The sequence below is a fragment of the Pseudopipra pipra genome, chromosome 4 (genome assembly GCF_036250125.1).
Source record: "Pseudopipra pipra isolate bDixPip1 chromosome 4, bDixPip1.hap1, whole genome shotgun sequence".
Taxonomy (NCBI): Eukaryota; Metazoa; Chordata; class Aves; order Passeriformes; family Pipridae; genus Pseudopipra; species Pseudopipra pipra.
Genome location: NC_087552.1, coordinates 29616004 through 29626467, shown reverse-complemented (window position 1 = coordinate 29626467; position 10464 = coordinate 29616004). Strand labels below are relative to the sequence as shown.

Sequence of the window (10464 nt, the reverse complement as noted above, 5' to 3'; positions counted from 1 at the left end):
AAACATTCCTATGCGAACATATTTCACAGATTGAACTGCTCTGATATTAGCAGCCTTTGTAGCACATGTACGCATAAGTATGACACGTCTGGAACATTTTGTCACTTCACTGGTGTTTGGATGTCTAGTGCAAAAAATTTGTTGGCAGTCAGTTTGAAAGCACATCCTATTTACCTGTCACATAAGCACTTTAGGTGCAGAGGTAACCCAGATAAGAAGGGGTTAATTGTTTGATCACATACATACAGGAATGTTATTCTTTCCCATTCAGTTAAAAATTCATGGAAAAAAAGAATTAAAGGTGATATATTTTCACAGCTGAAATACTGATACTTGTATGCGCTGTTAACCTGGAGGAAACTCTCAGCTCCAATTCTGTGATTCTGTGAATGGTTTGGCTGCCATTCTCCTCCTCATCATCTGCAAGAATTTTCTCTGTTAAACACTCCAGCCTCTTTCTTTATTTAAATTCCACCACTTCAAATCTGTGCTTAACCATCTACAGGAGCACAAAGTAAAGTACACTCACCTTGTTCAAAAGCCCTCTCTTAATTTTTTTGCCAGGCACATTCTTCACAAGGGGGTAGGTAAGAGGAGTTGGCCATAAGCTGCATACAACAGTGCCTGCCCCTCCTCTTCCCCACACGAAGAAAAGAAGTTGCAGACTGCAACTCTCCCCTCAGTCTCCTCCAGGCTGAACAGACCAAGTGCCCTCAGCTGCTCCTCATACAGCTTCCCCTCAAGATCCTTCACGATCTTCATGGCCCTCCTTTGGACATTTTGTAATAGCTTTATATCTTTCTTATGCTGTGGCAGCAAAACTGCCTTAGTGGCAGACTAGTTAATAATGCACGCTTTTGAACAGGACCCTCTCACAATCAAGGTTATTGGAACATCATTATGTGTTCACTATGCAAAGAAAACCACCTAAAAACCCCCACAGAAAAACCAAAAGCTCATGAAAATGCAGAAGTGACCGAGGTCAGAAAGTGTCCCAAATCAGACTGACAGAAAGAAAACAATTTTTTCTGATGAGGTTTCAGTCCAGCCATGCCATATGCTGCAGGTTTGCCCTGAATGATGGAGCTTTTGTGTGTCTGTGCGCTTTGGGATAAAGTCTAATGCTATAGTGATATATGGATGTTGCCAGAAAAGAAGAGGAGTCTACCCACCTAGCTTTCCTGGATAAAGCTGGAATTCAGGGCATAGGAAGGGGTACAGCTCTACACCCCTGCTGCACAGGGACACCCAAAACAAAACAAAACCAAACAAACCGAACCAAAACAAACAACAAAACCCAGAAAAAACCAAACAAAAAACCCAAAACAAAACCAAAATAAAACCCAAAACACACCCTGGCTGAATATCATCTCTATTTAACACTTCTCAAGGATTCTCTAAAATTTGCTTTTTAAGTTCATATTTTAAGGCTTTCCTTTTGCAGATACAGTATCTAGAAACATGGCTCCTACTTATTCGCTTATTTTGAGTGCTGGATTCCTCTGCAGGGAACCTTGCAGTTGCAGGACTCCAGTAGTCTTTCAGAAATCAGCAAGCACCAGGAGAGTGTGAGAATGAGAACTGACAAGACTGCAGATCTGCCACAGCAAAAACAGGTTTTTCCTCTGTGACCATAATAGAATTAATGAATTTACATGAGGGATGAACTTCATTTGCTGTGTTTTCATTAGTTCATTAGAAATAAGCCTGGATATTTGGTTGTAGGTAGGTATGGGGGCTGGCTATGTCTCTGTGACAGGATTGCTGCTCTTTTCCATCAATGCTGCATGACCAATGAGACCTTATTGAGCTCAGGACAGGCTCTTTCATCTTCCTTCTTTTTGACTAAGAGGGAAACACTTCCCTCAAGTGTTTCTGAATGTTCTGATGAATTTCTTGGGTGAATTTTGATGTTGCAGTTTAAAATAGTTTCACTGATGGAGGCCTATGCTGGAGGCAACCATATGTACCTCCAGGAGAAGAATGAAAACTGCTCCCAGGTCTCAGTCCCTGAGTACAAACCCTCTGTCTTTGTTCCAAGCACTGGCAAATGCAATTCTACACATAGACAACATGATTGTGACCTTTGGCACCCGGGCCACAGGTACATGTTCCCTTTAGCAACTGTATGCAAATATGAAAGGACACAACATCTAATGCAGCCTTCCTTCCAATCACACAAAATACATATATATTTGCTTTCCCCTTTAGATTCAGATTTTCATGCCTAGAAGGGTGATGAAAGGACAGGTTTCAAGGGCATGACCTATCTGTGGGCAGGGTGAAGACCTCTTGCAAAGAAGAGCAAAGTCTAGCAGCAAAACTTCCCTTTGAATTAGGCTAAGGTACTTCTCCTTGCCTTTTTTTATTCCTGAGCTCTTTAGCCAAGGCGGTGGCACCTCTGAGAAAACACATAAGCTTAATTTTTCCCTAGTCAAGACTGTTTTGTTGGTGTTAGTTACTGGTAAGTGATCTTCCTCTCTTTATCTTGACCCGTGAGCCTATTTTCCACCTCATTTTTCCCCCCATTCTGTTGGGGAGGGGAGTGGAGTAAGTGTCTTGGCAGGCATCTGGCAGCCTGACACTGCCAACCTACCCCACTAGCATCACAACCACAGTACCACAGAGAGAGGATTCAGAGGGAGCTCCCATATGTGGAGAAAAAAAGTAGTCTAAGGAAAAGTCTGTGGCTGAATCTGGAGGTTTACCAGTTGCAAACCTTTTCCAGGGACATTTGTGCTTGTGGCCCCACTGCAGCCTTGCTGGTTCTTACTTGTAAGGAGCCCAGCCTCCCTTTTCTTTTACATCTGTTTGTTGAGGGACTGGTATGCAGCCTTACTCTGAATTCCAAGACTGTGGAATAAAAATCATTTGCTGTTAGTCAACCAAAGCTGTCTTTTCTCTCTCTCTATTGATTACTCCTGAATAATCAATTGACATTTGGCACAGTCTTATTTATAATAATTCAAGTCAGCAGCAACATAATTTAGAAACTGGCTACTAGGCATGTGTTGGTAATGAATCGAATCCATGGATAATTCAAATTCATAGATTAAAAAATTACATTTAAATAATGTTAAGGTTGTGACAACCTGACAAAAGACTGCAAATTCAATGTGAAAACTTTTCCTCCCTCTGTGGCTGAGGGGAAAGTCTGGAAAAGACAGGAGAAGGGCCTGGCATTTGCTGCCTTTCCCATGATCCTCCACCTTTGAGTTCACACCTAATTGACATCACCTTTGTGTTGAGCTGAACTTCATCCCTGCTTCTTGTTCACTCACTTCCAGTGTTGTCGTTTAATCCCATAGGAGAGAATGGATGCATATTTTTACACAACAGATTGCTTGGCCTGGTACAAAGTCAATAGATAGTGGTGTGCAAGCATCCCCTAGTTTCATGGATTACGGAGCTATTGTGTGGAAGCATGAGAGACCAAAGCCCTTAGCCATTCTCTGATGGGCATCAAACTTCCGCTAACACCCAACTCCTGTCACAATCCCAGAAATTGCCTTTTTCTCCTTGTTGCACCCTGTGACAAATTTTGCTGTGAGTAGAACCTGAATCTAGCATGAAGGATTACCCTTAAACCTGCAACAGGAGATACTTGGAAATTATAGGTAAGTCCATTTTGAGTAGACTAATGATTCCTTAAACAGTTGGTTAAAATGCTCATTTTCCCATAGTATTTAAAAGCCACAAAACCTCATCTGTTTCACTGGGCATATCTACAGCCAGTCCAAGAAGGGCAGGTATTCCCAAGAAGCAGGCACTCTCTGTGATCACCAGCCCTTCACAGTGCACTGTCACCATATGCTGGGGTGAGTTTGTGCTTTTGCACAGGACAGGTTATTGGCACCTGAGCTCTCAGAAACGCACAATCCACAAACATGTCTTCTGTGAAAGAACTGGGTTTTCCTGACAGATGTCCTCTCTGCAGTCTTCAAGAAGTTCTTCCCCCTTGGAGGGTCAGAGACTTGAGGCGCAACGTAAATCCTCTCCCCTTCCCACACCAATGGAACTGACACTGGATTTTCAAACCCACTGCGCCATCATCTCCTCACCTGCCCTGTTAAGACTGAACTAAAGAGATAAACATTAAACATGTTAAGTGAATTATTAGACATCTTATGCATTCAGCAGTAGGTTGATAAAAGGCAGCCCTTCATGGTAACTTACTTTATATATATGTGTATATATATATATATATATATATATATATATAATTCCAGCAAAAAAAAAACCAACCAGAGAAAACTTATGGCAGTGTGCTGGATTGCAAACACTATGGGGTTTGCAGTGGAATTTCAATTATGGGAAAATGCACTGTCAAGCCCTCATTCAAATCCTTAATTACCAGCACTTAACCACCACATACTTTTGAAGGAAACTATAATTCACTTTGAAAAGGACCTGGTTTATACCTATAATTAAATTAATCATAATTAATTCCAGCAGCTACTGCAATAACTATTGAAGGAGAGAAATATTAAAGAAATGCATTGTCAGAGATTTCTTACCGCACTGTTATGTTATGTTGTGTTATGTTATGGTGAAAGAATAAGAGTTCTTCCACACCTTTCCCACCAGTTCTTCATCCAGGTATTTAGCAAAAAAAGTCTTTATCTTCAGTTCATTTTTCTTTTTAATGTGGCCTTCTCTCCAGCTGAAGCCATATATCTTGAACATTTACTAGGTAACATTTCTAAGATCTGGCCTCTCCTGTCTGTATGGCGAGTTCATCTTTTGTTGGAGCTATTCTCTATACCTTCTGCCAACTCCAAATGCTGCCAAGGGATCACCTTTCCAGCCTGTTGTTTGAAGCAACATCATTTCCCCTCAGCATCCTTCAGCTGGAGCCCTAATCCCATGCAGAAGAGCCTTTTCCACTGCCTGAGGGTCCTCCACCGTCTGCTGTGGCACAGCCTCTTTCCCTGAATGTGGGAAATGGCAACTTCCCCTCCACCTATTGCTGTCTTGGTGCCTCTGCTTCAATTTTCTGTGTGTTCTTGCCATTCCCTCTGCATTCTCTGAGCAACACCAGGAAAGGCTAACTGCAAGGAAAACCCAGGCAGAAGGAAGATCTCAGGGAGCAGCAATCAGGGCTGGGGGTATGTAATCAGGGAAAAGAGGGTGAAGAGAAGTCACACTTTCTTCTCTTTCCTCAAGCAAAATGACAGACTAAACGGCAGGCAAGTATTCCCGTACAAACTCTGGGTTATAGTGGCAGTGTGATGCATTAACAGATTACAGCATTTTATTGCAGAGTACTGTTAAACAGCAGGAGGCTTTTCAAGCATCAGTGTCAAATATCATGTAATCTGCTAAGTAATAAACTATTAAAAGAATACAGGGCACATCATATTTCTTGACTTGCACAGTTTGCTTATTGGCTTTTATATGTGTCTGCTGTCTAATTTTGCTGTCAGAACACAGTCAAGCTGCTTTTATTCCTTCCTTTCACAGGGATGGCTTGTTTTTGTTTTCTGTTCAAAAGGCAGGTCCTTTTAAGTGTATGGGTTCATATCCCTTGACAATCTTCAAACGAGTCCAAGTCTTTTGGTCTTTTGGTATATCATTGGCCGGCAGAGCTGCCTGCGTTGTTTCTTCTTCCTTGTAGCTCTGTATATTGCTTCTCTGACTTCAGCTGCAGTGAAATCAAAATCTTCTTTGTTCTCTCATGATTTCCAGGTGCCCTTTCTGGTCTGTGAATGGGGTCTCTATGAAAACATATGTGTCTGAATTTTTTAGCAAGGTCAAAGAAAGGACATTTGGCACTTTAAGACCATCTTGCAGAGCAGACTTGAGCAAACTGCTCTTGTTTGAAGATGTGACTACTCATTAATGTCAAATTGAAGATGGGCTGAGATCCTTCACTTGATCAAGGCCTGAATTGTCAGTACTGAGCACTCCTGAGAAGAAGCTACAACCTGAAGTCCCTGCCAGAGCTCTTCCCTATTTTGCTACTGGAAGGATTACTACAGTTGACAGAGAAAACCATAAGTAAACATCCTCTGGTAATTTGAAGGAGAACTTGTCTTAAATATCCCACTTGTCCCACTGTCACCATCCTCTTTTTTCCATAACCTTCTGCCCTCTTTAACCACTTACTTTGACTATGCCTGAACTCATATATTTCAACAGTCCTAGTCGAAAAGATTAGGAGGTGTCATTTTTTTTTATTTTATCCCAAGCTGGGACCTTTTATTCCCTCTGATGTGATGATTCCAAATCAAAGACTTTAACACCCTAATTTCAGAACAAGAAGGTTTTTGAATTTGTTACAACTCAGAAATACATTGCTAAAAATAAATGTTCCCTACAAAACTGTCACCCTCCAGAAAGCCTTGCTATCCACATATACAGTGCTAATTCTATTCAGAAATCCAGAGGAGCATGTAAACCAAGTCTTTCTTTTTGAAAATGATTCTCCTAGAATGCTCTCCTGACTGTTTCATGTTGAAACTTCTTTTTCTGTTGCAGTTATCATTACCACATCTTGAACAGACCCTGCAAGCAAAAGCCTCTAAGTTGATTATGAAAAAAATCTCTTAGGACACATGTTTAGTTATTTCTTCTGGTCCCTTCAAGACTGTTTTCTGAGTAAGTAGAGCCCAGCTTGACTCAAGTCATTCTGCAGGCATTTGTACAAACCAACGAGTGAACTGTGTGGGGAAAGAAAACAAATCTTTCACCATTTATCTGCACTTTTCCCCAAAGGCTTTGAAACAGAGACAGATTCAGTAGTAGGTAATATATCAAGATGAATAGCATCAGTTAGCAAGGTGTGAGGTCTGTGACTTCCCAGGGAGCTGTGCTCATGCAGGTGAGAGATTTCTGCCTATCTGATATGACCACTGCTGGCAGAAATAAAAAATTTCCTTGTAATCTTTCCCAATAGCTCAGCAAGACAGAGCTGATGATAGGGTGGTGCTTTTAAAGACAACCCTTTGAAAGAAAACAATGTAGACACCTGGGCTTGGAGTAGCAAACTAGTAGAGTGACAATCACCTCTCCTAAAGTGAACATTTGTCATCACTGTTGAACTGGTCCACTCTTACCCACTGCAAGGAAGACTGAAGGGAGACATAAAATGATCACTTGTACTGTTGACTGCTGAGTTTTCCAGAGGCAGTTCGCCTGTGGGATATCATGTGTGTTTGACACATTTTGTGTTCTGCTTTTAGGCTTGTGTCACACTTTGCAATGACAAGGCAGGGTGCTTTCTCAGCTGGCAGTACTCACAGAGCTTTGCATCTCCAGCAGGGATAGTTCCCCAGTTTACAGCACAACTGGGTGCAAACCTGGCCTGTCATTACCAGTCATGGCATCTCATGAGAGATCCTGTGGTGCAAGTACCAAATCTAAAAGGCAGTGGCTGACCCATTCTGCAATGTCACTTTGATTTTAAAAGTACCATTAACCTTCCACCTGGAGTTTTTGTTCTGTTAACTTAGAGTATTCACACGTACCTTTAAAAGCTGTAGTGAGCTGATGCAGTGATTGTCTACAGCAGTTTTGTAATAGATGAATGCATATGATATCTCATTTATCAAGGAAATAACTACGTCTTTAACTCCATGATTAATCAAGTGAAAGGACACAGGATTTGTTGACAATGCCAGATGCACTTAAGATGAGAAGGTCTCTAGCTGGTAAAGAGACTGCTGTTTTAAAGAAATTATTTACTTGTGATGATGATGAAAACATGATGCTGCCAGCTCCATTTTGTCCCCTTTCCTGCTCTAAGCACATTCAGTAAGCAGCCTGATTATAATCAGCACATCAAACACTGAATGTGAAGGGCGAGATTTTTGCCACAAATGATGAAAGAACCATTTACTTATTTGCCATTAATATGAAGGCTCAAGTGGCCAGTGAAAGCTGCAGGTTGTTCTGATGTTTTCTGTAATTTAGCTGTTTGTACAAGGCATCACACTAGACCTCCAAAGAAACCAGGGTGGTAGAGCAGCCTGGAGCCTACAAGGTACCTCTGACTTCAGACTTGCTAAGATGCCTGCCAACCAAAGTCACAAAAAAATACAATTTAAATTTTTTTGCCATAAAACTGGGCTCGCCTTCTGTCCTGGTTTTGACTGGGGTAGAGTTAATCTCAGTGGCTAGTATGGGGTTGTAATTCGGATTTGTGCTGAAAACAGTGTTGATAATATAGAGATGTTTTTGCTATTACTGAGCAGCATTTGCACAGTGTCAAGGCCTTTTCTGCTTCTTGAATGGCCATGCTGGCGAGGAGGCTGGGGGTGCATGGGAAACTGGGAGTAAACACAGTTGGGACAACCAACTCCAACTGACCCAAGGGATATTCCATGCCATATGACATCATGCTCAGTAGCTAAAGAGGAGGAAAGAAGGAAGAAGCAGGAGATGTTCACAGTTACAGTGTTTATCTCCTCAAGTCACTGTCACACATGAGGGGGCCCTGATCTCCTGGAGATCACTGAACACCTGCTTGCCCATGGGAAGCAGTGAATTGGTTCCTTGTTTTGCTTTGCTTGTGTGTGACTTTTGCTTTGTCTTTATCTCAACCCACAGGTTTTCTAGCTTTTACCCTTGAAATTCTCTTCCTGATCCCATCAGTGGAGTGAACCAACAGCTACACAGTACTTAGTTGCTGTCTGGGGTTAAATCATGACACCTTCCAAGATTTGAGTATTTAACTACATTCCTTCTTTGATGCCTTGGTAAACAGAATATTTTTTATTTTTTTCTTTTTATTATTATTTTATTCAGATGATGTTGTTTTCAGTGGTACATTTCAAAGGTAAAAATAGCTTTGGAGCACCTGTTCTGAAATACCTCATTTATTTTGTTATTCCAGGTCTGAACTAAGACTAGACCTGAGTTGATGGAAAGCAAAAGGTCTATCTTTTGCCAGCTGAGTGAGCTCAGGGATTGAGGTTTCATCTGAGTGACTCTTAAAATGTACATTTTATTTTGCCTTGTATCTGCCAATGTTGTATGAAACACCCTGGTCTCATCAGTCCATTCCTCTTCTCTCTTCTTTGTCCACTGCTGAAATATAGACAGATTATTTTAAAACAGTAAAGTCCTCAGGGAAAAAAAAAAAAAAGAAGAAAAGGGGAGTCTGCAGTTCACAGAGAGAGGATTGGTATGAGGGAGATGCTATTTGTGAACAGTTTAACTCCTGGCTAATCCAGTGCACCAGGAAAAGGACTGCTCAGTGATTCTCTGTAGAAAATGCTCTGGGTGCTAATAATCCTTACAGAGTCTGAAAACCGCAGCACTCTGTGTGGCAACCTTAGTGTCATCTCCCTTCCTTATCTGTGCCAAGGAGGTAGGATGCCCCTGCACTGGGGAAGGTTTAGCTTCTGCCTTCCTCTGTGACCTTGAAAATGTTATCTGCACTCTCAGCCAATACAGTTCTCAGGTGGACATTTTTAATTGTACTCAGGGGAACTTAATTTTCACGTGATTTGAGAGGGATTTGGATACCAAATTGCCTTAGCAGGTACAGAAAACCAACTATAAAATACATAAGTAGTCTTGTTAACCAGATTCCTGTCACATTTAAAATTGGGTATCTGCCCAAGGAGGTATTTTTTATTAAGTTCATTATTTTGTCCAAGAGTTCATTGTTATAGGGAGCTCTGCTACAGGCTGGCTCAAGCCACCTGGTGCATCACCATCGCCAGATCCCCTTCACCTCTGTTTGTCCTTCCCATGCCATGTGCTCACCCACACTTACTCCATTGTCTCCACGTGGACTGGGTGTTTGCTAGACCCTCCTCAAGTCAGTTCTGACAGTGGAAAATACATCTATTTTCACTGTGGGACAGTGAGATGAACTGGATCAGTGCCAGGTGGAATGGGTGCTAAGACAGGTAGAGAAATGCATGGATAACAGCTGGGGGTAGGGAGATCTTTCTGTTGGCAAAATGGTCATGCGACCAACTCAGTCACCTCACAGAAGGTTGCCTCTAGACCACAAACTCCTTTGATGGGCTTTCTTCTTGAATCTGTCACGTTGGGAATTACTCAAAGGACCTCTTGATAAGTCACTCTCAATTGGGGTCTCCACCGGAGCAGTCATAGAGATGGGACTCACTTGCAGAGAGGAAGAAGAGCTCATGGCAGAACCAAGGAAGGGCCCAAAATGGATGCATATATTTTGAAACTTCATTAATCCAGGGCATTTTATGACAGTGTAATTAGCACTAGAGGCTGAGAGGAGTGGCAAAATACATTTATCTCAACAAAGGCGGATAAAACCTGTAATTCTCACCTGAATTATGGTTTTCAAAACCCTCTCTAAGAAGACAGATGTTATGCCAGACCTCACTATTGTAGATTGCATTTTTCTTGAAAATAACAAACAGCCAATTAGTTATGGGTACCTCTTGCATAACAAACAATTTTATTGCAGGGAGAAATTTTGATAATAAACAATTTCTTTACTCTGAGGTTAGCCCTTTGTCCCTCTGGGTG

General features: G+C 41.6%; 1 long non-coding RNA gene across 1 annotated transcript; it reads right to left on the bottom strand.

Moving 5' to 3' along the window:
* Nucleotides 1-5229: 5229 nt before the first annotated feature.
* On the bottom strand, nucleotides 5230-8269 carry LOC135413055 (uncharacterized). Its single transcript, XR_010430081.1, has 2 exons — nucleotides 8076-8269; nucleotides 5230-5717 (listed from the first exon to the last, which is right to left on the bottom strand). It is a non-coding gene; the product is annotated as an uncharacterized LOC135413055 (long non-coding RNA).
* Between the last annotated feature and the right edge of the window lie 2195 nt (nucleotides 8270-10464).